Source organism: Platalea leucorodia (assembly GCF_965183815.1).
Source record: "Platalea leucorodia genome assembly, chromosome: 6".
Classification (NCBI taxonomy): Eukaryota; Metazoa; Chordata; class Aves; order Pelecaniformes; family Threskiornithidae; genus Platalea; species Platalea leucorodia.
In genome coordinates, this window is record NC_138828.1 from 22,659,029 (window position 1) to 22,682,622 (window position 23,594).

The following is a 23,594-nucleotide window of genomic DNA, read 5'->3' on the forward strand; positions in this document are numbered from 1 at the left end:
CTTTGGGGTGGGAGGAATCCCTGGACGTTCGCACTTGCTGAGCCTAGCTCCTGGCGTACTCGGCAGCCCAGGGAGATAGTAGTGGAGTTTGGGAGGCTGTAGAAAGAGACAGCGCCAGCGTTGGTGGGGCTGTGAATAGGATTGGGTGGCTACTTGAAGAACAGCAAGAGTTTTGGTTTTGGCCTCTTTTGGGTGGGAGGAATCCCTGGAAGTTCGCAGTTTCTTAGCCTCGCTCCCACTTTACAAGGCGGCCCTCTGAGGTAGTATTGGAGCTTCGGAGGCTCTGGAAAGAGACAGCGCCAGCATTTGTGGGGCTGTGAATGGGGTTGCCTAGCTACTTGAAGAGCAGAAAGAGCTTTTGGTCCTGGCCCCTTTGGGGTGGGAGGAATCCCTGGACGTTCGCAATTGCTGTGCCTGCCTCTGGCTCTAATCAGGGGCCAAGGCAGACAGTATTGGAGTTTGGGAGGCTCTAGAAAGAGACAGCGCCAGCGTTGGTGGGGCTGTAAATGGGGATGCCTGGCTACTTGAAGAGCAGCAAGAGCTTTTGGTCCTGGCCCCTTTGGGGTGGGAGGAATCCCTGGACGTTCGTAGTTTCTGAGCTCTGCTACGGCCTAGCTGCCCAGGCAGGTAGTATAAGAGCTTGGGAGACTGTAGAAAGAGACAGCGCGATCTTTTGTGAGGCTGTGAATGGGGTTGCGTGCCTTCTTGAAGAGCAGCAAGAGCTTTTGGTCCTGGCCCCTATGGGGTGGGAGGAATCCCTGGACGTTCGCAATTGCTGTGCCTGCCTGCGGCTCTATTCAGGGGCCCGGGCAGACAGTATTGGAGTTAGGGAGGCTCTAGAAAGAGACAGCGCCAGCATTAGTGGGGCTGTGAATAAGAATGCCTGGCTACTTGAAGAGCAGCAAGAGCTTTTGTCCTGGCCCCTTTGGGGTGGGAGGAATCCCTGGACGTTCACAATTGGCTAGCCAGGGTCCCACTTTACAAGACGGCCTTCTGAGAATATATTGGCATCTGGGACGCTCTGGAAAGAGACAGCGCCAGCGTTGGTGGGGCTGTGAATGGGGATGCCTGGCTACTTGAAGAGCAGCAAGAGCTTTTGGTCCTGGCCCCTTTGGGGTGGGAGGAATCCCTGGACGTTCGCAATTGCTGTGCCTGCCTGCGGCTCTATTCAGGGGGCCGGGCAGACAGTATTGGAGTTTGCGAGGCTCTAGAAAGAGACAGCGCCAGCGTTGGTGGGGCTGTAAATAAGAATGCCTGGCTACTTGAAGAGCAGCAAGAGCTTTTGTCCTGGCCCCTTTGGGGTGGGAGGAATCCCTGGACGTTTGCAATTGCTGAGCCTCGCTCCCACTTTACAAGGCGGACCTCTGAGATAGTATTGAAGTTTGGGAGGCCCTAGAAAAAGTCAGCGCCAGCGTTGGTGGGGCTGTGAATGGGGATGCCTGGCTACTTGAAGAGCAGCAAGAGCTTTTGGCCCAAGCCCCTTTCGGGTGGGAGGAATCCCTGGACGTTCGCACTTGCTGAGCCTAGCTCCTGGCGTACTCGGCAGCCCAGTGAGATAGTAGTGGAGTTTGGGAGGCTGTAGAAAGAGACAGCGCCAGCGTTTGTGGGGCTGTGAATGGGGTTTGCCTGGCTACTTGAAAAGCAGCAAGGGCTTTTGGTCCTGGCCCCTTTGGGGTGGGAGGAATCCCTGGACGTTCGCAATTGCTGAGCCTAGCTCCCACTTTACAAGGCGGACCTCTGAGATAGTATTGAAGTTTGGGAGGCCCTAGAAAAAGTCAGTGCCAGCGTTGGTGGGGCTGTGAATAGAATTGCGTGGCTACTTGAAGAGCAGCAAGAGTTTTGGTCCTGGCCTCTTTGGGGTGGGAGGAATCCCTGGAAGTTCGCAGTTTCTTAGCCTCGCTCCCACTTTACAAGGCGGCCCTCTGAGGTAGTATTGGAGCTTCGGAGGCTCTGGAAAGAGACAGCGCCAGCATTTGTGGGGCTGTGAATGGGGTTGCCTAGCTACTTGAAGAGCAGAAAGAGCTTTTGGTCCTGGCCCCTTTGGGGTGGGAGGAATCCCTGGACGTTCGCAATTGCTGTGCCTGCCTCTGGCTCTAATCAGGGGCCAAGGCAGACAGTATTGGAGTTTGGGAGGCTCTAGAAAGAGACAGCGCCAGCGTTGGTGGGGCTGTAAATGGGGATGCCTGGCTACTTGAAGAGCAGCAAGAGCTTTTGGTCCTGGCCCCTTTGGGGTGGGAGGAATCCCTGGACGTTCGTAGTTTCTGAGCTCTGCTACGGCCTAGCTGCCCAGGCAGGTAGTATAAGAGCTTGGGAGACTGTAGAAAGAGACAGCGCGATCTTTTGTGAGGCTGTGAATGGGGTTGCGTGCCTTCTTGAAGAGCAGCAAGAGCTTTTGGTCCTGGCCCCTATGGGGTGGGAGGAATCCCTGGACGTTCGCAATTGCTGTGCCTGCCTGCGGCTCTATTCAGGGGCCCGGGCAGACAGTATTGGAGTTAGGGAGGCTCTAGAAAGAGACAGCGCCAGCATTAGTGGGGCTGTGAATAAGAATGCCTGGCTACTTGAAGAGCAGCAAGAGCTTTTGTCCTGGCCCCTTTGGGGTGGGAGGAATCCCTGGACGTTCACAATTGGCTAGCCAGGGTCCCACTTTACAAGACGGCCTTCTGAGAATATATTGGCATCTGGGACGCTCTGGAAAGAGACAGCGCCAGCGTTGGTGGGGCTGTGAATGGGGATGCCTGGCTACTTGAAGAGCAGCAAGAGCTTTTGGTCCTGGCCCCTTTGGGGTGGGAGGAATCCGTGGACGTTCGCAATTGCTGTGCCTGCCTCCGGCTCTATTCAGGGGCCCGGGCAGACAGTATTGGAGTTTGGGAGGCTCTAGAAAGAGACAGCGCCAGCATTGGTGGGGCTGTGAATAAGAATGCCTGGCTACTTGAAGAGCAGCAAGAGCTTTTGTCCTGGCCCCTTTGGGGTGGGAGGAATCCCTGGACGTTCGCAATTGCTGAGCCTGGCGCCAGGTGTACTCGGCTGCCCATGCAGGTTGTATTGGAGTTTGGGAGGCTCTAGAAAGAGACAGCGCCAGCGTTGGTGGGGCTGTGAATGGGGTTGCCTAGCTACTTGAAGAGCAGCAAGAGCTTTTGGTCCTGGCCCCTTTGGGGTGGGAGGAATCCCTGGACGTTCCCAATGCCTGTGCCTGCCTCCGGCTCTAATCAGGGGCCAAGACAGACTGTATTGGAGTTTGGGCGGCTCTAGAAAGAGACAGCGCCAGCGTTTGTGGGGCTGTAAATGAGGATGCCTGGCTACTTGAAGAGCAGCAAGAGCTTTTGGTCCTGGCCCCTTTGGGGTGGGAGGAATCCCTGGACGTTCACAATTGCTGTGCCTGCCTGCGGCTCTATTCAGGGGCCCAGGCAGACATTATTGGAGTTTGCGAGGCTCTAGAAAGAGACAGCGCCAGCGTTGGTGGGGCTGTAAATAAGAATGCCTGGCTACTTGAAGAGCAGCAAGAGCTTTTGTCCTGGCCCCTTTGGGGTGGGAGGAATCCCTGGACGTTTGCAATTGCTGAGCCTCGCTCCCACTTTACAAGGCGGACCTCTGAGATAGTATTGAAGTTTGGGAGGCCCTAGAAAAAGTCAGCGCCAGCGTTGGTGGGGCTGTGAATGGGGATGCCTGGCTTCTTGAAGAGCAGCAAGAGCTTTAGGTCCTGGCCCCTTTGGGGTGGGAGGAATCCCTGGACGTTCGCACTTGCTGAGCCTAGCTCCTGGCGTACTCGGCAGCCCAGGGAGATAGTAGTGGAGTTTGGGAGGCTGTAGAAAGAGACAGCGCCAGCGTTGGTGGGGCTGTGAATAGGATTGCATGGCTACTTGAAGAGCAGCAAGAGTTTTGGTCCTGGCCTCTTTTGGGTGGGAGGAATCCCTGGAAGTTCGCAGTTTCTTAGCCTCGCTCCCACTTTACAAGGCGGCCCTCTGAGGTAGTATTGGAGTTTGCGAGGCTCTATAAAGAGACAGCGCCAGCATTTGTGGGGCTGTGCATGGGGTTGCGTGGCTACTTGAAGAGCAGCAAGAGCTTTTGGTCCTGGCCCCTTTGGGGTGGGAGCAATCCCTGGACATTCGCAATTGCTGTGCCTGCCTCTGGCTCTAATCAGGGGCCAAGGCAGACAGTATTGGAGTTTGGGAGGCTCTAGAAAGAGACAGCGCCAGCGTTGGTGGGGCTGTAAATGGGGATGCCTGGCTACTTGAAGAGCAGCAAGAGCTTTTGGTCCTGGCCCCTTTGGGGTGGGAGGAATCCCTGGACGTTCGTAGTTTCTGAGCTCTGCTACGGCCTAGCTGCCCATGCAGGTAGTATAAGAGCTTGGGAGAGTGTAGAAAGAGACAACGCCATCGTTTGTGAGGCTGTGAATGGGGTTGCGTGCCTTCTTGAAGAGCAGCAAGAGCTTTTGGTCCTGGTTCCTATGGGGTGGGAGGAATCCCTGGACGTTGGCAATTGCTGTGCCTGCCTGCGGCTCTATTCAGGGGCCTGGGCAGACAGTATTGGAGTTAGGGAGGCTCTAGAAAGAGACAGCGCCAGCATTAGTGGGGCTGTGAATAAGAATGCCTGGCTACTTGAAGAGCAGCAAGAGCTTTTGTCCTGGCCCCTTTGGGGTGGGAGGAATCCCTGGACGTTCACAATTGGCTAGCCAGGGTCCCACTTTACAAGACGGCCTTCTGAGAATATATTGGCATCTGGGACGCTCTGGAAGGAGACAGCGCCAGCATTTGTGGGGCTGTGAATGGGGATGCCTGGCTACTTGAAGAGCAGCAAGAGCTTTTGGTCCTGGCCCCTTTGGGGTGGTAGGAATCCCTGGACGTTCGCAATTGCTTAGCCAGGGTCCCACTTTACAAGGCGGACCTCTGAGATATTATTGAAGTTTGGGAGGCCCTAGAAAGAGACAGCGCCAGCGTTGGTGGGGCTGTGAATGGGGATGCCTGGCTACTTGAAGAGCAGCAAGAGCTTTTGGTCCTGGCCCCTTTGGGGTGGGAGGAATCCCTGGACGTTCGCAATTGCTGTGCCTGCCTCCGGCTCTAATCAGGGGCCCGGGCAGACAGTATTGGAGTTTGCGAGGCTCTAGAAAGAGACAGCGCCAGCGTTGGTGGGGCTGTAAATAAGAATGCCTGGCTACTTGAAGAGCAGCAAGAGCTTTTGTCCTGGCCCCTTTGGGGTGGGAGGAATCCCTGGACGTTTGCAATTGCTGAGCCTCGCTCCCACTTTACAAGGCGGACCTCTGAGATAGTATTGAAGTTTGGGAGGCCCTAGAAAAAGTCAGCGCCAGCGTTGGTGGGGCTGTGAATGGGGATGCCTGGCTACTTGAAGAGCAGCAAGAGCTTTTGGCCCAAGCCCCTTTCGGGTGGGAGGAATCCCTGGACGTTCGCACTTGCTGAGCCTAGCTCCTGGCGTACTCGGCAGCCCAGTGAGATAGTAGTGGAGTTTGGGAGGCTGTAGAAAGAGACAGCGCCAGCGTTTGTGGGGCTGTGAATGGGGTTTGCCTGGCTACTTGAAAAGCAGCAAGGGCTTTTGGTCCTGGCCCCTTTGGGGTGGGAGGAATCCCTGGACGTTCGCACTTGCTGAGCCTAGCTCCCACTTTACAAGGCGGACCTCTGAGATAGTATTGAAGTTTGGGAGGCCCTAGAAAAAGTCAGTGCCAGCGTTGGTGGGGCTGTGAATAGAATTGCGTGGCTACTTGAAGAGCAGCAAGAGTTTTGGTCCTGGCCTCTTTGAGGTGGGAGGAATCCCTGGAAGTTCGCAGTTTCTTAGCCTCGCTCCCACTTTACAAGGCGGCCCTCTGAGGTTATATTGGAGCTTCGGAGGCTCTGGAAAGAGACAGCGCCAGCGTTGGTGGGGCTGTGAATGGGGTTGCCTAGCTACTTGAAGAGCAGAAAGAGCTTTTGGTCCTGGCCCCTTTGGGGTGGGAGGAATCCCTGGACGTTCGCAATTGCTGTGCCTGCCTCTGGCTCTAATCAGGGGCCAAGGCAGACAGTATTGGAGTTTGGGAGGCTCTAGAAAGAGACAGCGCCAGCGTTGGTGGGGCTGTAAATGGGGATGCCTGGCTACTTGAAGAGCAGCAAGAGCTTTTGGTCCTGGCCCCTTTGGGGTGGGAGGAATCCCTGGACGTTCGTAGTTTCTGAGCTCTGCTACGGCCTAGCTGCCCAGGCAGGTAGTATAAGAGCTTGGGAGACTGTAGAAAGAGACAGCGCGATCTTTTGTGAGGCTGTGAATGGGGTTGCGTGCCTTCTTGAAGAGCAGAAAGAGCTTTTGGTCCTGGCCCCTATGGGGTGGGAGGAATCCCTGGACGTTCGCAATTGCTGTGCCTGCCTGCGGCTCTATTCAGGGGCCCGGGCAGACAGTATTGGAGTTAGGGAGGCTCTAGAAAGAGACAGCGCCAGCATTAGTGGGGCTGTGAATAAGAATGCCTGGCTACTTGAAGAGCAGCAAGAGCTTTTGTCCTGGCCCCTTTGGGGTGGGAGGAATCCCTGGACGTTCACAATTGGCTAGCCAGGGTCCCACTTTACAAGACGGCCTTCTGAGAATATATTGGCATCTGGGACGCTCTGGAAAGAGACAGCGCCAGCGTTGGTGGGGCTGTGAATGGGGATGCCTGGGTACTTGAAGAGCAGCAAGAGCTTTTGGTCCTGGCCCCTTTGGGGTGGGAGGAATCCCTGGACGTTCGCAATTGCTGTGCCTGCCTGCGGCTCTATTCAGGGGGCCGGGCAGACAGTATTGGAGTTTGCGAGGCTCTAGAAAGAGACAGCGCCAGCGTTGGTGGGGCTGTAAATAAGAATGCCTGGCTACTTGAAGAGCAGCAAGAGCTTTTGTCCTGGCCCCTTTGGGGTGGGAGGAATCCCTGGACGTTTGCAATTGCTGAGCCTCGCTCCCACTTTACAAGGCGGACCTCTGAGATAGTATTGAAGTTTGGGAGGCCCTAGAAAAAGTCAGCGCCAGCGTTGGTGGGGCTGTGAATGGGGATGCCTGGCTACTTGAAGAGCAGCAAGAGCTTTTGGCCCAAGCCCCTTTCGGGTGGGAGGAATCCCTGGACGTTCGCACTTGCTGAGCCTAGCTCCTGGCGTACTCGGCAGCCCAGTGAGATAGTAGTGGAGTTTGGGAGGCTGTAGAAAGAGACAGCGCCAGCGTTTGTGGGGCTGTGAATGGGGTTTGCCTGGCTACTTGAAAAGCAGCAAGGGCTTTTGGTCCTGGCCCCTTTGGGGTGGGAGGAATCCCTGGACGTTCGCAATTGCTGAGCCTAGCTCCCACTTTACAAGGCGGACCTCTGAGATAGTATTGAAGTTTGGGAGGCCCTAGAAAAAGTCAGTGCCAGCGTTGGTGGGGCTGTGAATAGAATTGCGTGGCTACTTGAAGAGCAGCAAGAGTTTTGGTCCTGGCCTCTTTGAGGTGGGAGGAATCCCTGGAAGTTCGCAGTTTCTTAGCCTCGCTCCCACTTTACAAGGCGGCCCTCTGAGGTTATATTGGAGCTTCGGAGGCTCTGGAAAGAGACAGCGCCAGCATTTGTGGGGCTGTGAATGGGGTTGCCTAGCTACTTGAAGAGCAGAAAGAGCTTTTGGTCCTGGCCCCTTTGGGGTGGGAGGAATCCCTGGACGTTCGCAATTGCTGTGCCTGCCTCTGGCTCTAATCAGGGGCCAAGGCAGACAGTATTGGAGTTTGGGAGGCTCTAGAAAGAGACAGCGCCAGCGTTGGTGGGGCTGTAAATGGGGATGCCTGGCTACTTGAAGAGCAGCAAGAGCTTTTGGTCCTGGCCCCTTTGGGGTGGGAGGAATCCCTGGACGTTCGTAGTTTCTGAGCTCTGCTACGGCCTAGCTGCCCAGGCAGGTAGTATAAGAGCTTGGGAGACTGTAGAAAGAGACAGCGCCATCTTTTGTGAGGCTGTGAATGGGGTTGCGTGCCTTCTTGAAGAGCAGCAAGAGCTTTTGGTCCTGGCCCCTATGGGGTGGGAGGAATCCCTGGACGTTCGCAATTGCTGTGCCTGCCTGCGGCTCTATTCAGGGGCCCGGGCAGACAGTATTGGAGTTAGGGAGGCTCTAGAAAGAGACAGCGCCAGCATTAGTGGGGCTGTGAATAAGAATGCCTGGCTACTTGAAGAGCAGCAAGAGCTTTTGTCCTGGCCCCTTTGGGGTGGGAGGAATCCCTGGACGTTCACAATTGGCTAGCCAGGGTCCCACTTTACAAGACGGCCTTCTGAGAATATATTGGCATCTGGGACGCTCTGGAAAGAGACAGCGCCAGCGTTGGTGGGGCTGTGAATGGGGATGCCTGGCTACTTGAAGAGCAGCAAGAGCTTTTGGTCCTGGCCCCTTTGGGGTGGGAGGAATCCCTGGACGTTCGCAATTGCTGTGCCTGCCTGCGGCTCTATTCAGGGGGCCGGGCAGACAGTATTGGAGTTTGCGAGGCTCTAGAAAGAGACAGCGCCAGCGTTGGTGGGACTGTAAATAAGAATGCCTGGCTACTTGAAGAGCAGCAAGAGCTTTTGTCCTGGCCCCTTTGGGGTGGGAGGAATCCCTGGACGTTTGCAATTGCTGAGCCTCGCTCCCACTTTACAAGGCGGACCTCTGAGATAGTATTGAAGTTTGGGAGGCCCTAGAAAAAGTCAGCGCCAGCGTTGGTGGGGCTGTGAATGGGGATGCCTGGCTACTTGAAGAGCAGCAAGAGCTTTTGGCCCAAGCCCCTTTCGGGTGGGAGGAATCCCTGGACGTTCGCACTTGCTGAGCCTAGCTCCTGGCGTACTCGGCAGCCCAGTGAGATAGTAGTGGAGTTTGGGAGGCTGTAGAAAGAGACAGCGCCAGCGTTTGTGGGGCTGTGAATGGGGTTTGCCTGGCTACTTGAAAAGCAGCAAGGGCTTTTGGTCCTGGCCCCTTTGGGGTGGGAGGAATCCCTGGACGTTCGCAATTGCTGAGCCTAGCTCCCACTTTACAAGGCGGACCTCTGAGATAGTATTGAAGTTTGGGAGGCCCTAGAAAAAGTCAGTGCCAGCGTTGGTGGGGCTGTGAATAGAATTGCGTGGCTACTTGAAGAGCAGCAAGAGTTTTGGTCCTGGCCTCTTTGGGGTGGGAGGAATCCCTGGAAGTTCGCAGTTTCTTAGCCTCGCTCCCACTTTACAAGGCGGCCCTCTGAGGTAGTATTGGAGCTTCGGAGGCTCTGGAAAGAGACAGCGCCAGCATTTGTGGGGCTGTGAATGGGGTTGCCTAGCTACTTGAAGAGCAGAAAGAGCTTTTGGTCCTGGCCCCTTTGGGGTGGGAGGAATCCCTGGACGTTCGCAATTGCTGTGCCTGCCTCTGGCTCTAATCAGGGGCCAAGGCAGACAGTATTGTAGTTTGGGAGGCTCTAGAAAAAGTCAGTGCCAGCGTTGGTGGGGCTGTGAATAGAATTGCGTGGCTACTTGAAGAGCAGCAAGAGTTTTGGTCCTGGCCTCTTTTGGGTGGGAGGAATCCCTGGAAGTTCGCAGTTTCTTAGCCTCGCTCCCACTTTACAAGGCGGCCCTCTGAGGTAGTATTGGAGTTTGCGAGGCTCTATAAAGAGACAGCGCCAGCATTTGTGGGGCTGTGCATGGGGTTGCGTGGCTACTTGAAGAGCAGCAAGAGCTTTTGGTCCTGGCCCCTTTGGGGTGGGAGCAATCCCTGGACATTCGCAATTGCTGTGCCTGCCTCTGGCTCTAATCAGGGGCCAAGGCAGACAGTATTGGAGTTTGGGAGGCTCTAGAAAGAGACAGCGCCAGCGTTGGTGGGGCTGTAAATGGGGATGCCTGGCTACTTGAAGAGCAGCAAGAGCTTTTGGTCCTGGCCCCTTTGGGGTGGGAGGAATCCCTGGACGTTCGTAGTTTCTGAGCTCTGCTACGGCCTAGCTGCCCATGCAGGTAGTATAAGAGCTTGGGAGAGTGTAGAAAGAGACAACGCCATCGTTTGTGAGGCTGTGAATGGGGTTGCGTGCCTTCTTGAAGAGCAGCAAGAGCTTTTGGTCCTGGTTCCTATGGGGTGGGAGGAATCCCTGGACGTTGGCAATTGCTGTGCCTGCCTGCGGCTCTATTCAGGGGCCTGGGCAGACAGTATTGGAGTTAGGGAGGCTCTAGAAAGAGACAGCGCCAGCATTAGTGGGGCTGTGAATAAGAATGCCTGGCTACTTGAAGAGCAGCAAGAGCTTTTGTCCTGGCCCCTTTGGGGTGGGAGGAATCCCTGGACGTTCACAATTGGCTAGCCAGGGTCCCACTTTACAAGACGGCCTTCTGAGAATATATTGGCATCTGGGACGCTCTGGAAGGAGACAGCGCCAGCATTTGTGGGGCTGTGAATGGGGATGCCTGGCTACTTGAAGAGCAGCAAGAGCTTTTGGTCCTGGCCCCTTTGGGGTGGTAGGAATCCCTGGACGTTCGCAATTGCTTAGCCAGGGTCCCACTTTACAAGGCGGACCTCTGAGATATTATTGAAGTTTGGGAGGCCCTAGAAAGAGACAGCGCCAGCGTTGGTGGGGCTGTGAATGGGGATGCCTGGCTACTTGAAGAGCAGCAAGAGCTTTTGGTCCTGGCCCCTTTGGGGTGGGAGGAATCCCTGGACGTTCGCAATTGCTGTGCCTGCCTCCGGCTCTAATCAGGGGCCCGGGCAGACAGTATTGGAGTTTGCGAGGCTCTAGAAAGAGACAGCGCCAGCGTTGGTGGGGCTGTAAATAAGAATGCCTGGCTACTTGAAGAGCAGCAAGAGCTTTTGTCCTGGCCCCTTTGGGGTGGGAAGAATCCCTGGACGTTTGCAATTGCTGAGCCTCGCTCCCACTTTACAAGGCGGACCTCTGAGATAGTATTGAAGTTTGGGAGGCCCTAGAAAAAGTCAGTGCCAGCGTTGGTGGGGCTGTGAATGGGGATGCCTGGCTACTTGAAGAGCAGCAAGAGCTTTTGGCCCAAGCCCCTTTCGGGTGGGAGGAATCCCTGGACGTTCGCACTTGCTGAGCCTAGCTCCTGGCGTACTCGGCAGCCCAGTGAGATAGTAGTGGAGTTTGGGAGGCTGTAGAAAGAGACAGCGCCAGCGTTTGTGGGGCTGTGAATGGGGTTTGCCTGGCTACTTGAAAAGCAGCAAGGGCTTTTGGTCCTGGCCCCTTTGGGGTGGGAGGAATCCCTGGACGTTCGCAATTGCTGAGCCTAGCTCCCACTTTACAAGGCGGACCTCTGAGATAGTATTGAAGTTTGGGAGGCCCTAGAAAAAGTCAGTGCCAGCGTTGGTGGGGCTGTGAATAGAATTGCGTGGCTACTTGAAGAGCAGCAAGAGTTTTGGTCCTGGCCTCTTTGAGGTGGGAGGAATCCCTGGAAGTTCGCAGTTTCTTAGCCTCGCTCCCACTTTACAAGGCGGCCCTCTGAGGTTATATTGGAGCTTCGGAGGCTCTGGAAAGAGACAGCGCCAGCGTTGGTGGGGCTGTGAATGGGGTTGCCTAGCTACTTGAAGAGCAGAAAGAGCTTTTGGTCCTGGCCCCTTTGGGGTGGGAGGAATCCCTGGACGTTCGCAATTGCTGTGCCTGCCTCTGGCTCTAATCAGGGGCCAAGGCAGACAGTATTGGAGTTTGGGAGGCTCTAGAAAGAGACAGCGCCAGCGTTGGTGGGGCTGTAAATGGGGATGCCTGGCTACTTGAAGAGCAGCAAGAGCTTTTGGTCCTGGCCCCTTTGGGGTGGGAGGAATCCCTGGACGTTCGTAGTTTCTGAGCTCTGCTACGGCCTAGCTGCCCAGGCAGGTAGTATAAGAGCTTGGGAGACTGTAGAAAGAGACAGCGCCATCTTTTGTGAGGCTGTGAATGGGGTTGCGTGCCTTCTTGAAGAGCAGCAAGAGCTTTTGGTCCTGGCCCCTATGGGGTGGGAGGAATCCCTGGACGTTCGCAATTGCTGTGCCTGCCTGCGGCTCTATTCAGGGGCCCGGGCAGACAGTATTGGAGTTAGGGAGGCTCTAGAAAGAGACAGCGCCAGCATTAGTGGGGCTGTGAATAAGAATGCCTGGCTACTTGAAGAGCAGCAAGAGCTTTTGTCCTGGCCCCTTTGGGGTGGGAGGAATCCCTGGACGTTCACAATTGGCTAGCCAGGGTCCCACTTTACAAGACGGCCTTCTGAGAATATATTGGCATCTGGGACGCTCTGGAAAGAGACAGCGCCAGCGTTGGTGGGGCTGTGAATGGGGATGCCTGGGTACTTGAAGAGCAGCAAGAGCTTTTGGTCCTGGCCCCTTTGGGGTGGGAGGAATCCCTGGACGTTCGCAATTGCTGTGCCTGCCTGCGGCTCTATTCAGGGGGCCGGGCAGACAGTATTGGAGTTTGCGAGGCTCTAGAAAGAGACAGCGCCAGCGTTGGTGGGGCTGTAAATAAGAATGCCTGGCTACTTGAAGAGCAGCAAGAGCTTTTGTCCTGGCCCCTTTGGGGTGGGAGGAATCCCTGGACGTTTGCAATTGCTGAGCCTCGCTCCCACTTTACAAGGCGGACCTCTGAGATAGTATTGAAGTTTGGGAGGCCCTAGAAAAAGTCAGCGCCAGCGTTGGTGGGGCTGTGAATGGGGATGCCTGGCTACTTGAAGAGCAGCAAGAGCTTTTGGCCCAAGCCCCTTTCGGGTGGGAGGAATCCCTGGACGTTCGCACTTGCTGAGCCTAGCTCCTGGCGTACTCGGCAGCCCAGTGAGATAGTAGTGGAGTTTGGGAGGCTGTAGAAAGAGACAGCGCCAGCGTTTGTGGGGCTGTGAATGGGGTTTGCCTGGCTACTTGAAAAGCAGCAAGGGCTTTTGGTCCTGGCCCCTTTGGGGTGGGAGGAATCCCTGGACGTTCGCAATTGCTGAGCCTAGCTCCCACTTTACAAGGCGGACCTCTGAGATAGTATTGAAGTTTGGGAGGCCCTAGAAAAAGTCAGTGCCAGCGTTGGTGGGGCTGTGAATAGAATTGCGTGGCTACTTGAAGAGCAGCAAGAGTTTTGGTCCTGGCCTCTTTGAGGTGGGAGGAATCCCTGGAAGTTCGCAGTTTCTTAGCCTCGCTCCCACTTTACAAGGCGGCCCTCTGAGGTTATATTGGAGCTTCGGAGGCTCTGGAAAGAGACAGCGCCAGCATTTGTGGGGCTGTGAATGGGGTTGCCTAGCTACTTGAAGAGCAGAAAGAGCTTTTGGTCCTGGCCCCTTTGGGGTGGGAGGAATCCCTGGACGTTCGCAATTGCTGTGCCTGCCTCTGGCTCTAATCAGGGGCCAAGGCAGACAGTATTGGAGTTTGGGAGGCTCTAGAAAGAGACAGCGCCAGCGTTGGTGGGGCTGTAAATGGGGATGCCTGGCTACTTGAAGAGCAGCAAGAGCTTTTGGTCCTGGCCCCTTTGGGGTGGGAGGAATCCCTGGACGTTCGTAGTTTCTGAGCTCTGCTACGGCCTAGCTGCCCAGGCAGGTAGTATAAGAGCTTGGGAGACTGTAGAAAGAGACAGCGCCATCTTTTGTGAGGCTGTGAATGGGGTTGCGTGCCTTCTTGAAGAGCAGCAAGAGCTTTTGGTCCTGGCCCCTATGGGGTGGGAGGAATCCCTGGACGTTCGCAATTGCTGTGCCTGCCTGCGGCTCTATTCAGGGGCCCGGGCAGACAGTATTGGAGTTAGGGAGGCTCTAGAAAGAGACAGCGCCAGCATTAGTGGGGCTGTGAATAAGAATGCCTGGCTACTTGAAGAGCAGCAAGAGCTTTTGTCCTGGCCCCTTTGGGGTGGGAGGAATCCCTGGACGTTCACAATTGGCTAGCCAGGGTCCCACTTTACAAGACGGCCTTCTGAGAATATATTGGCATCTGGGACGCTCTGGAAAGAGACAGCGCCAGCGTTGGTGGGGCTGTGAATGGGGATGCCTGGCTACTTGAAGAGCAGCAAGAGCTTTTGGTCCTGGCCCCTTTGGGGTGGGAGGAATCCGTGGACGTTCGCAATTGCTGTGCCTGCCTCCGGCTCTATTCAGGGGCCCGGGCAGACAGTATTGGAGTTTGGGAGGCTCTAGAAAGAGACAGCGCCAGCATTGGTGGGGCTGTGAATAAGAATGCCTGGCTACTTGAAGAGCAGCAAGAGCTTTTGTCCTGGCCCCTTTGGGGTGGGAGGAATCCCTGGACGTTCGCAATTGCTGAGCCTCGCTCCCACTTTACAAGGCGGACCTCTGAGATAGTATTGAAGTTTGGGAGGCCCTAGAAAAAGTCAGCGCCAGCGTTGGTGGGGCTGTGAATGGGGATGCCTGGCTACTTGAAGAGCAGCAAGAGCTTTTGGCCCAAGCCCCTTTCGGGTGGGAGGAATCCCTGGACGTTCGCACTTGCTGAGCCTAGCTCCTGGCGTACTCGGCAGCCCAGTGAGATAGTAGTGGAGTTTGGGAGGCTGTAGAAAGAGACAGCGCCAGCGTTTGTGGGGCTGTGAATGGGGTTTGCCTGGCTACTTGAAAAGCAGCAAGGGCTTTTGGTCCTGGCCCCTTTGGGGTGGGAGGAATCCCTGGACGTTCGCAATTGCTGAGCCTAGCTCCCACTTTACAAGGCGGACCTCTGAGATAGTATTGAAGTTTGGGAGGCCCTAGAAAAAGTCAGTGCCAGCGTTGGTGGGGCTGTGAATAGAATTGCGTGGCTACTTGAAGAGCAGCAAGAGTTTTGGTCCTGGCCTCTTTGGGGTGGGAGGAATCCCTGGAAGTTCGCAGTTTCTTAGCCTCGCTCCCACTTTACAAGGCGGCCCTCTGAGGTAGTATTGGAGCTTCGGAGGCTCTGGAAAGAGACAGCACCAGCATTTGTGGGGCTGTGAATGGGGTTGCCTAGCTACTTGAAGAGCAGAAAGAGCTTTTGGTCCTGGCCCCTTTGGGGTGGGAGGAATCCCTGGACGTTCGCAATTGCTGTGCCTGCCTCTGGCTCTAATCAGGGGCCAAGGCAGACAGTATTGTAGTTTGGGAGGCTCTAGAAAAAGTCAGTGCCAGCGTTGGTGGGGCTGTGAATAGAATTGCGTGGCTACTTGAAGAGCAGCAAGAGTTTTGGTCCTGGCCTCTTTGAGGTGGGAGGAATCCCTGGAAGTTCGCAGTTTCTTAGCCTCGCTCCCACTTTACAAGGCGGCCCTCTGAGGTTATATTGCAGCTTCGGAGGCTCTGGAAAGAGACAGCGCCAGCGTTGGTGGGGCTGTGAATGGGGTTGCCTAGCTACTTGAAGAGCAGAAAGAGCTTTTGGTCCTGGCCCCTTTGGGGTGGGAGGAATCCCTGGACGTTCGCAATTGCTGTGCCTGCCTCTGGCTCTAATCAGGGGCCAAGGCAGACAGTATTGGAGTTTGGGAGGCTCTAGAAAGAGACAGCGCCAGCGTTGGTGGGGCTGTAAATGGGGATGCCTGGCTACTTGAAGAGCAGCAAGAGCTTTTGGTCCTGGCCCCTTTGGGGTGGGAGGAATCCCTGGACGTTCGTAGTTTCTGAGCTCTGCTACGGCCTAGCTGCCCAGGCAGGTAGTATAAGAGCTTGGGAGACTGTAGAAAGAGACAGCGCCATCTTTTGTGAGGCTGTGAATGGGGTTGCGTGCCTTCTTGAAGAGCAGCAAGAGCTTTTGGTCCTGGCCCCTATGGGGTGGGAGGAATCCCTGGACGTTCGCAATTGCTGTGCCTGCCTGCGGCTCTATTCAGGGGCCCGGGCAGACAGTATTGGAGTTAGGGAGGCTCTAGAAAGAGACAGCGCCAGCATTAGTGGGGCTGTGAAGAAGAATGCCTGGCTACTTGAAGAGCAGCAAGAGCTTTTGTCCTGGCCCCTTTGGGGTGGGAGGAATCCCTGGACGTTCACAATTGCTGTGCCTGCCTCTGGCTCTAATCAGGGGCCAAGGCAGACAGTATTGGAGTTTGGGAGGCTCTAGAAAGAGACAGCGCCAGCGTTGGTGGGGCTGTAAATGGGGATGCCTGGCTACTTGAAGAGCAGCAAGAGCTTTTGGTCCTGGCCCCTTTGGGGTGGGAGGAATCCCTGGACGTTCGCAATTGCTGTGCCTGCCTGCGGCTCTATTCAGGGGGCCGGGCAGACAGTATTGGAGTTTGCGAGGCTCTAGAAAGAGACAGCGCCAGCGTTGGTGGGGCTGTAAATAAGAATGCCTGGCTACTTGAAGAGCAGCAAGAGCTTTTGTCCTGGCCCCTTTGGGGTGGGAGGAATCCCTGGACGTTCACAATTGGCTAGCCAGGGTCCCACTTTACAAGGCGGACCTCTGAGATAGTATTGAAGTTTGGGAGGCCCTAGAAAAAGTCAGCGCCAGCGTTGGTGGGGCTGTGAATGGGGATGCCTGGCTACTTGAAGAGCAGCAAGAGCTTTTGGCCCAAGCCCCTTTCGGGTGGGAGGAATCCCTGGACGTTCGCACTTGCTGAGCCTAGCTCCTGGCGTACTCGGCAGGCCAGTGAGATAGTATTGGAGTTCGGGAGGCTGTAGAAAGAGACAGCGCCAGCGTTTGTGGGGCTGTGAATGGGGTTTGCCTGGCTACTTGAAAAGCAGCAAGGGCTTTTGGTCCTGGCCCCTTTGGGGTGGGAGGAATCCCTGGACGTTCGCAATTGCTGAGCCTAGCTCCCACTTTACAAGGCGGACCTCTGAGATAGTATTGAAGTTTGGGAGGCCCTAGAAAAAGTCAGTGCCAGCGTTGGTGGGGCTGTGAATAGAATTGCGTGGCTACTTGAAGAGCAGCAAGAGTTTTGGTCCTGGCCTCTTTGGGGTGGGAGGAATCCCTGGAAGTTCGCAGTTTCTTAGCCTCGCTCCCACTTTACAAGGCGGCCCTCTGAGGTAGTATTGGAGCTTCGGAGGCTCTGGAAAGAGACAGCGCCAGCATTTGTGGGGCTGTGAATGGGGTTGCCTAGCTACTTGAAGAGCAGAAAGAGCTTTTGGTCCTGGCCCCTTTGGGGTGGGAGGAATCCCTGGACGTTCGCAATTGCTGTGCCTGCCTCTGGCTCTAATCAGGGGCCAAGGCAGACAGTATTGGAGTTTGGGAGGCTCTAGAAAGAGACAGCGCCAGCGTTGGTGGGGCTGTAAATGGGGATGCCTGGCTACTTGAAGAGCAGCAAGAGCTTTTGGTCCTGGCCCCTTTGGGGTGGGAGGAATCCCTGGACGTTCGTAGTTTCTGAGCTCTGCTACGGCCTAGCTGCCCAGGCAGGTAGTATAAGAGCTTGGGAGACTGTAGAAAGAGACAGCGCCATCTTTTGTGAGGCTGTGAATGGGGTTGCGTGCCTTCTTGAAGAGCAGCAAGAGCTTTTGGTCCTGGCCCCTATGGGGTGGGAGGAATCCCTGGACGTTCGCAATTGCTGTGCCTGCCTGCGGCTCTATTCAGGGGCCCGGGCAGACAGTATTGGAGTTAGGGAGGCTCTAGAAAGAGACAGCGCCAGCATTAGTGGGGCTGTGAATAAGAATGCCTGGCTACTTGAAGAGCAGCAAGAGCTTTTGTCCTGGCCCCTTTGGGGTGGGAGGAATCCCTGGACGTTCACAATTGGCTAGCCAGGGTCCCACTTTACAAGACGGCCTTCTGAGAATATATTGGCATCTGGGACGCTCTGGAAAGAGACAGCGCCAGCGTTGGTGGGGCTGTGAATGGGGATGCCTGGCTACTTGAAGAGCAGCAAGAGCTTTTGGTCCTGGCCCCTTTGGGGTGGGAGGAATCCCTGGACGTTCGCAATTGCTGTGCCTGCCTGCGGCTCTATTCAGGGGCCCGGGCAGACAGTATTGGAGTTTGGGAGGCTCTAGAAAGAGACAGCGCCAGCATTGGTGGGGCTGTGAATAAGAATGCCTGGCTACTTGAAGAGCAGCAAGAGCTTTTGTCCTGGCCCCTTTGGGGTGGGAGGAATCCCTGGACGTTCGCAATTGCTGAGCCTGGCGCCAGGTGTACTCGGCTGCCCATGCAGGTTGTATTGGAGTTTGGGAGGCTCTAGAAAGAGACAGCGCCAGCGTTGGTGGGGCTGTGAATGGGGTTGCCTAGCTACTTGAAGAGCAGCAAGAGCTTTTGGTCCTGGCCCCTTTGGGGTGGGAGGAATCCCTGGACGTTCGCAATGCCTGTGCCTGCCTCCGGCTCTAATCAGGGGCCAAGACAGACTGTATTGGAGTTTGGGCGGCTCTAGAAAGAGACAGCGCCAGCGTTTGTGGGGCTGTAAATGAGGATGCCTGGCTACTTGAAGAGCAGCAAGAGCTTTTGGTCCTGGCCCCTTTGGGGTGGGAGGAATCCCTGGACGTTCACAATTGCTGTGCCTGCCTGCGGCTCTATTCAGGGGCCCAGGCAGACATTATTGGAGTTTGCGAGGCTCTAGAAAGAGACAGCGCCAGCGTTGGTGGGGCTGTAAATAAGAATGCCTGGCTACTTGAAGAGCAGCAAGAGCTTTTGTCCTGGCCCCTTTGGGGTGGGAGGAATCCCTGGACGTTTGCAATTGCTGAGCCTCGCTCCCACTTTACAAGGCGGACCTCTGAGATAGTATTGAAGTTTGGGAGGCCCTAGAAAAAGTCAGCGCCAGCGTTGGTGGGGCTGTGAATGGGGATGCCTGGCTTCTTGAAGAGCAGCAAGAGCTTTAGGTCCTGGCCCCTTTGGGGTGGGAGGAATCCCTGGACGTTCGCACTTGCTGAGCCTAGCTCCTGGCGTACTCGGCAGCCCAGGGAGATAGTAGTGGAGTTTGGGAGGCTGTAGAAAGAGACAGCGCCAGCGTTGGTGGGGCTGTGAATAGAATTGCGTGGCTACTTGAAGAGCAGCAAGAGTTTTGGTCCTGGCCTCTTTTGGGTGGGAGGAATCCCTGGAAGTTCGCAGTTTCTTAGCCTCGCTCCCACTTTACAAGGCGGCCCTCTGAGGTAGTATTGGAGCTTCGGAGGCTCTGGAAAGAGACAGCGCCAGCATTTGTGGGGCTGTGAATGGGGTTGCCTAGCTACTTGAAGAGCAGCAAGAGCTTTTGGTCCTGGCCCCTTTGGGGTGGGAGGAATCCCTGGACGTTCGCAATTGCTGTGCCTGCCTCTGGCTCTAATCAGGGGCCAAGGCAGACAGTATTGGAGTTTGGGAGGCTCTAGAAAGAGACAGCGCCAGCGTTGGTGGGGCTGTAAATGGGGATGCCTGGCTACTTGAAGAGCAGCAAGAGCTTTTGGTCCTGGCCCCTTTGGGGTGGGAGGAATCCCTGGACGTTCGTAGTTTCTGAGCTCTGCTACGGCCTAGCTGCCCAGGCAGGTAGTATAAGAGCTTGGGAGACTGTAGAAAGAGACAGCGCCATCTTTTGTGAGGCTGTGAATGGGGTTGCGTGCCTTCTTGAAGAGCAGCAAGAGCTTTTGGTCCTGGCCCCTATGGGGTGGGAGGAATCCCTGGACGTTCGCAATTGCTGTGCCTGCCTGCGGCTCTATTCAGGGGCCCGGGCAGACAGTATTGGAGTTAGGGAGGCTCTAGAAAGAGACAGCGCCAGCATTAGTGGGGCTGTGAATAAGAATGCCTGGCTACTTGAAGAGCAGCAAGAGCTTTTGTCCTGGCCCCTTTGGGGTGGGAGGAATCCCTGGACGTTCACAATTGGCTAGCCAGGGTCCCACTTTACAAGACGGCCTTCTGAGAATATATTGGCATCTGGGACGCTCTGGAAAGAGACAGCGCCAGCGTTGGTGGGGCTGTGAATGGGGATGCCTGGCTACTTGAAGAGCAGCAAGAGCTTTTGGTCCTGGCCCCTTTGGGGTGGGAGGAATCCCTGGACGTTCGCAATTGCTGTGCCTGCCTGCGGCTCTAATCAGGGGCCCGGGCAGACAGTATTGGAGTTTGGGAGGCTCTAGAAAGAGACAGCGCCAGCATTGGTGGGGCTGTGAATAAGAATGCCTGGCTACTTGAAGAGCAGCAAGAGCTTTTGTCCTGGCCCCTTTGGGGTGGGAGGAATCCCTGGACGTTCGCAATTGCTGAGCCTGGCGCCAGGTGTACTCGGCTGCCCATGCAGGTTGTATTGGAGTTCGGGAGGCTCTAGAAAGAGACAGCGCCAGCGTTGGTGGGGCTGTGAATGGGGTTGCCTAGCTACTTGAAGAGCAGCAAGAGCTTTTGGTCCTGGCCCCTTTGGGGTGGGAGGAATCCCTGGACGTTCGCAATGCCTGTGCCTGCCTCCGGCTCTAATCAGGGGCCAAGACAGACTGTATTGGAGTTTGGGCGGCTCTAGAAAGAGACAGCGCCAGCGTTTGTGGGGCTGTAAATGAGGATGCCTGGCTACTTGAAGAGCAGCAAGAGCTTTTGGTCCTGGCCCCTTTGGGGTGGGAGGAATCCCTGGACGTTCACAATTGCTGTGCCTGCCTGCGGCTCTATTCAGGGGCCCAGGCAGACATTATTGGAGTTTGCGAGGCTCTAGAAAGAGACAGCGCCAGCGTTGGTGGGGCTGTAAATAAGAATGCCTGGCTACTTGAAGAGCAGCAAGAGCTTTTGTCCTGGCCCCTTTGGGGTGGGAGGAATCCCTGGACGTTTGCAATTGCTGAGCCTCGCTCCCACTTTACAAGGCGGACCTCTGAGATAGTATTGAAGTTTGGGAGGCCCTAGAAAAAGTCAGCGCCAGCGTTGGTGGGGCTGTGAATGGGGATGCCTGGCTTCTTGAAGAGCAGCAAGAGCTTTAGGTCCTGGCCCCTTTGGGGTGGGAGGAATCCCTGGACGTTCGCACTTGCTGAGCCTAGCTCCTGGCGTACTCGGCAGCCCAGGGAGATAGTAGTGGAGTTTGGGAGGCTGTAGAAAGAGACAGCGCCAGCGTTGGTGGGGCTGTGAATAGGATTGCATGGCTACTTGAAGAGCAGCAAGAGTTTTGGTCCTGGCCTCTTTTGGGTGGGAGGAATCCCTGGAAGTTCGCAGTTTATTAGCCTCGCTCCCACTTTACAAGGCGGCCCTCTGAGGTAGTATTGGAGCTTCGGAGGCTCTGGAAAGAGACAGCGCCAGCCTTTGTGGGGCTGTGCATGGGGTTGCGTGGCTACTTGAAGAGCAGCAAGAGCTTTTGGTCCTGGCCCCTTTGGGGTGGGAGCAATCCCTGGACATTCGCAATTGCTGTGCCTGCCTCTGGCTCTAATCAGGGGCCAAGGCAGACAGTATTGGAGTTTGGGAGGCTCTAGAAAGAGACAGCGCCAGCGTTGGTGGGGCTGTAAATGGGGATGCCTGGCTACTTGAAGAGCAGCAAGAGCTTTTGGTCCTGGCCCCTTTGGGGTGGGAGGAATCCCTGGACGTTCGTAGTTTCTGAGCTCTGCTACGGCCTAGCTGCCCATGCAGGTAGTATAAGAGCTTGGGAGACTGTAGAAAGAGACAACGCCATCGTTTGTGAGGCTGTGAATGGGGTTGCGTGCCTTCTTGAAGAGCAGCAAGAGCTTTTGGTCCAAGCCCCTATGGGGTGGGAGGAATCCCTGGACGTTCGCAATTGCTGTGCCTGCCTGCGGCTCTATTCAGGGGCCTGGGCAGACAGTATTGGAGTTAGGGAGGCTCTAGAAAGAGACAGCGCCAGCATTAATGGGGCTGTGAAGAAGAATGCCTGGCTACTTGAAGAGCAGCAAGAGCTTTTGTCCTGGCCCCTTTGGGGTGGGAGGAATCCCTGGACGTTCACAATTGGCTAGCCAGGGTCCCACTTTACAAGACGGCCTTCTGAGAATATATTGGCATCTGGGACGCTCTGGAAGGAGACAGCGCCAGCATTTGTGGGGCTGTGAATGGGGATGCCTGGCTACTTGAAGAGCAGCAAGAGCTTTTGGTCCTGGCCCCTTTGGGGTGGTAGGAATCCCTGGACGTTCGCAATTGCTTAGCCAGGGTCCCACTTTACAAGGCGGACCTCTGAGATATTATTGAAGTTTGGGAGGCCCTAGAAAGAGACAGCGCCAGCGTTGGTGGGGCTGTGAATGGGGATGCCTGGCTACTTGAAGAGCAGCAAGAGCTTTTGGTCCTGGCCCCTTTGGGGTGGGAGGAATCCCTGGACGTTCGCAATTGCTGTGCCTGCCTCCGGCTCTAATCAGGGGCCCGGGCAGACAGTATTGGAGTTTGCGAGGCTCTAGAAAGAGACAGCGCCAGCGTTGGTGGGGCTGTAAATAAGAATGCCTGGCTACTTGAAGAGCAGCAAGAGCTTTTGTCCTGGCCCCTTTGGGGTGGGAAGAATCCCTGGACGTTCGCAATTGCTGAGCCTCACTCCCACTTTACAAGGCGGACCTCTGAGATAGTATTGAAGTTTGGGAGGCCCTAGAAAAAGTCAGTGCCAGCGTTGGTGGGGCTGTGAATGGGGATGCCTGGCTACTTGAAGAGCAGCAAGAGCTTTTGTCCTGGCCCCTTTGGGGTGGGAGGAATCCCTGGACGTTCGCACTTGCTGAGCCTAACTCCTGGTGTACTCGGCAGCCCAGTGAGATAGTAGTGGAGTTTGGGAGGCTGTAGAAAGAGACAGCGCCAGCGTTTGTGGGGCTGTGAATGGGGTTTGCCTGGCTACTTGAAAAGCATCAAGGGCTTTTGGTCCTGGCCCCTTTGGGGTGGGAGGAATCCCTGGACGTTCGCACTTGCTGAGCCTAGCTCCTGGCGTACTCGGCAGCCCAGTGAGATAGTAGTGGAGTTTGGGAGGCTGTAGAAAGAGACAGCGCCAGCGTTGGTGGGGCTGTGAATGGGGTTGCGTGGCTACTTGAAGATCAACAAGAGCTTTTGGTCCTGGCCCCTATGGGGTGGGAAGAATCCCTGGACGTTCGCAATTGCTGTGCCTGCCTCCGGCTCTAATAAGGGGCCCGGGCAGACAGTATTGGAGTTAGGGAAGCTCTAGAAAGAGACAGCGCCAGCATTAGTGGGGCTGTGAATAAGAATGCCTGGCTACTTGAAGAGCAGCAAGAGCTTTTGTCCTGGCCCCTTTGGGGTGGGAGGAATCCCTGGACGTTCACAGTTGCTTAGCCAGGGTCCCACTTTACAAAACGGCCTTCTGAGAATATATTGGCATCTGGGACGCTCTGGAAAGAGACAGCGCCAGCATTTGTGGGGCTGTGAATGGGGATGCCTGGCTACTTGAAGAGCAGCAAGAGCTTTTGGTCCTGGCCCCTTTGGGGTGGGAAGAATCCCTGGACGTTCACAATTGCTGTGCCTGCCTGCGGCTCTATTCAGGGACCCGGGCAGACAGTATTGGAGTTTGGGAGGCTCTAGAAAGAGACAGCGCCAGCATTGGTGGGGCTGTGAATAAGAATGCCTGGCTACTTGAAGAGCAGCAAGAGCTTTTGTCCTGACCCCTTTGGGGTGGGAGGAATCCCTGGACGTTCGCAATTGCTTAGCCAGGGTCCCACTTTACAAGGCGGACCTCTGAGATAGTATTGAATTTTGGGAGGCCCTAGAAAGAGACAGCGCCAGCGTTGGTGGGGCTGTGAATGGGGATGCCTGGCTACTTGAAGAGCAGCAAGAGCTTTTGGTCCAAGCCCCTTTGGGGTGGGAGGAATCCCTGGACGTTCGGAATTGCTGTGCCTGCCTCCGGCTCTAATCAGGGGCCCGGGCAGACAGTATTGGAGTTTGGGCGGCTCTAGAAAGAGACAGCGCCAGCGTTGGTGGGGCTGTAAATGGGGATGCCTGGCTACTTGAAGAGCAGCAAGAGCTTTTGTCCTGGCCCCTTTGGGGTGGGAGGAATCCCTGGACGTTCGCAATTGCTGAGCCTCACTCCCACTTTACAAGGCGGAC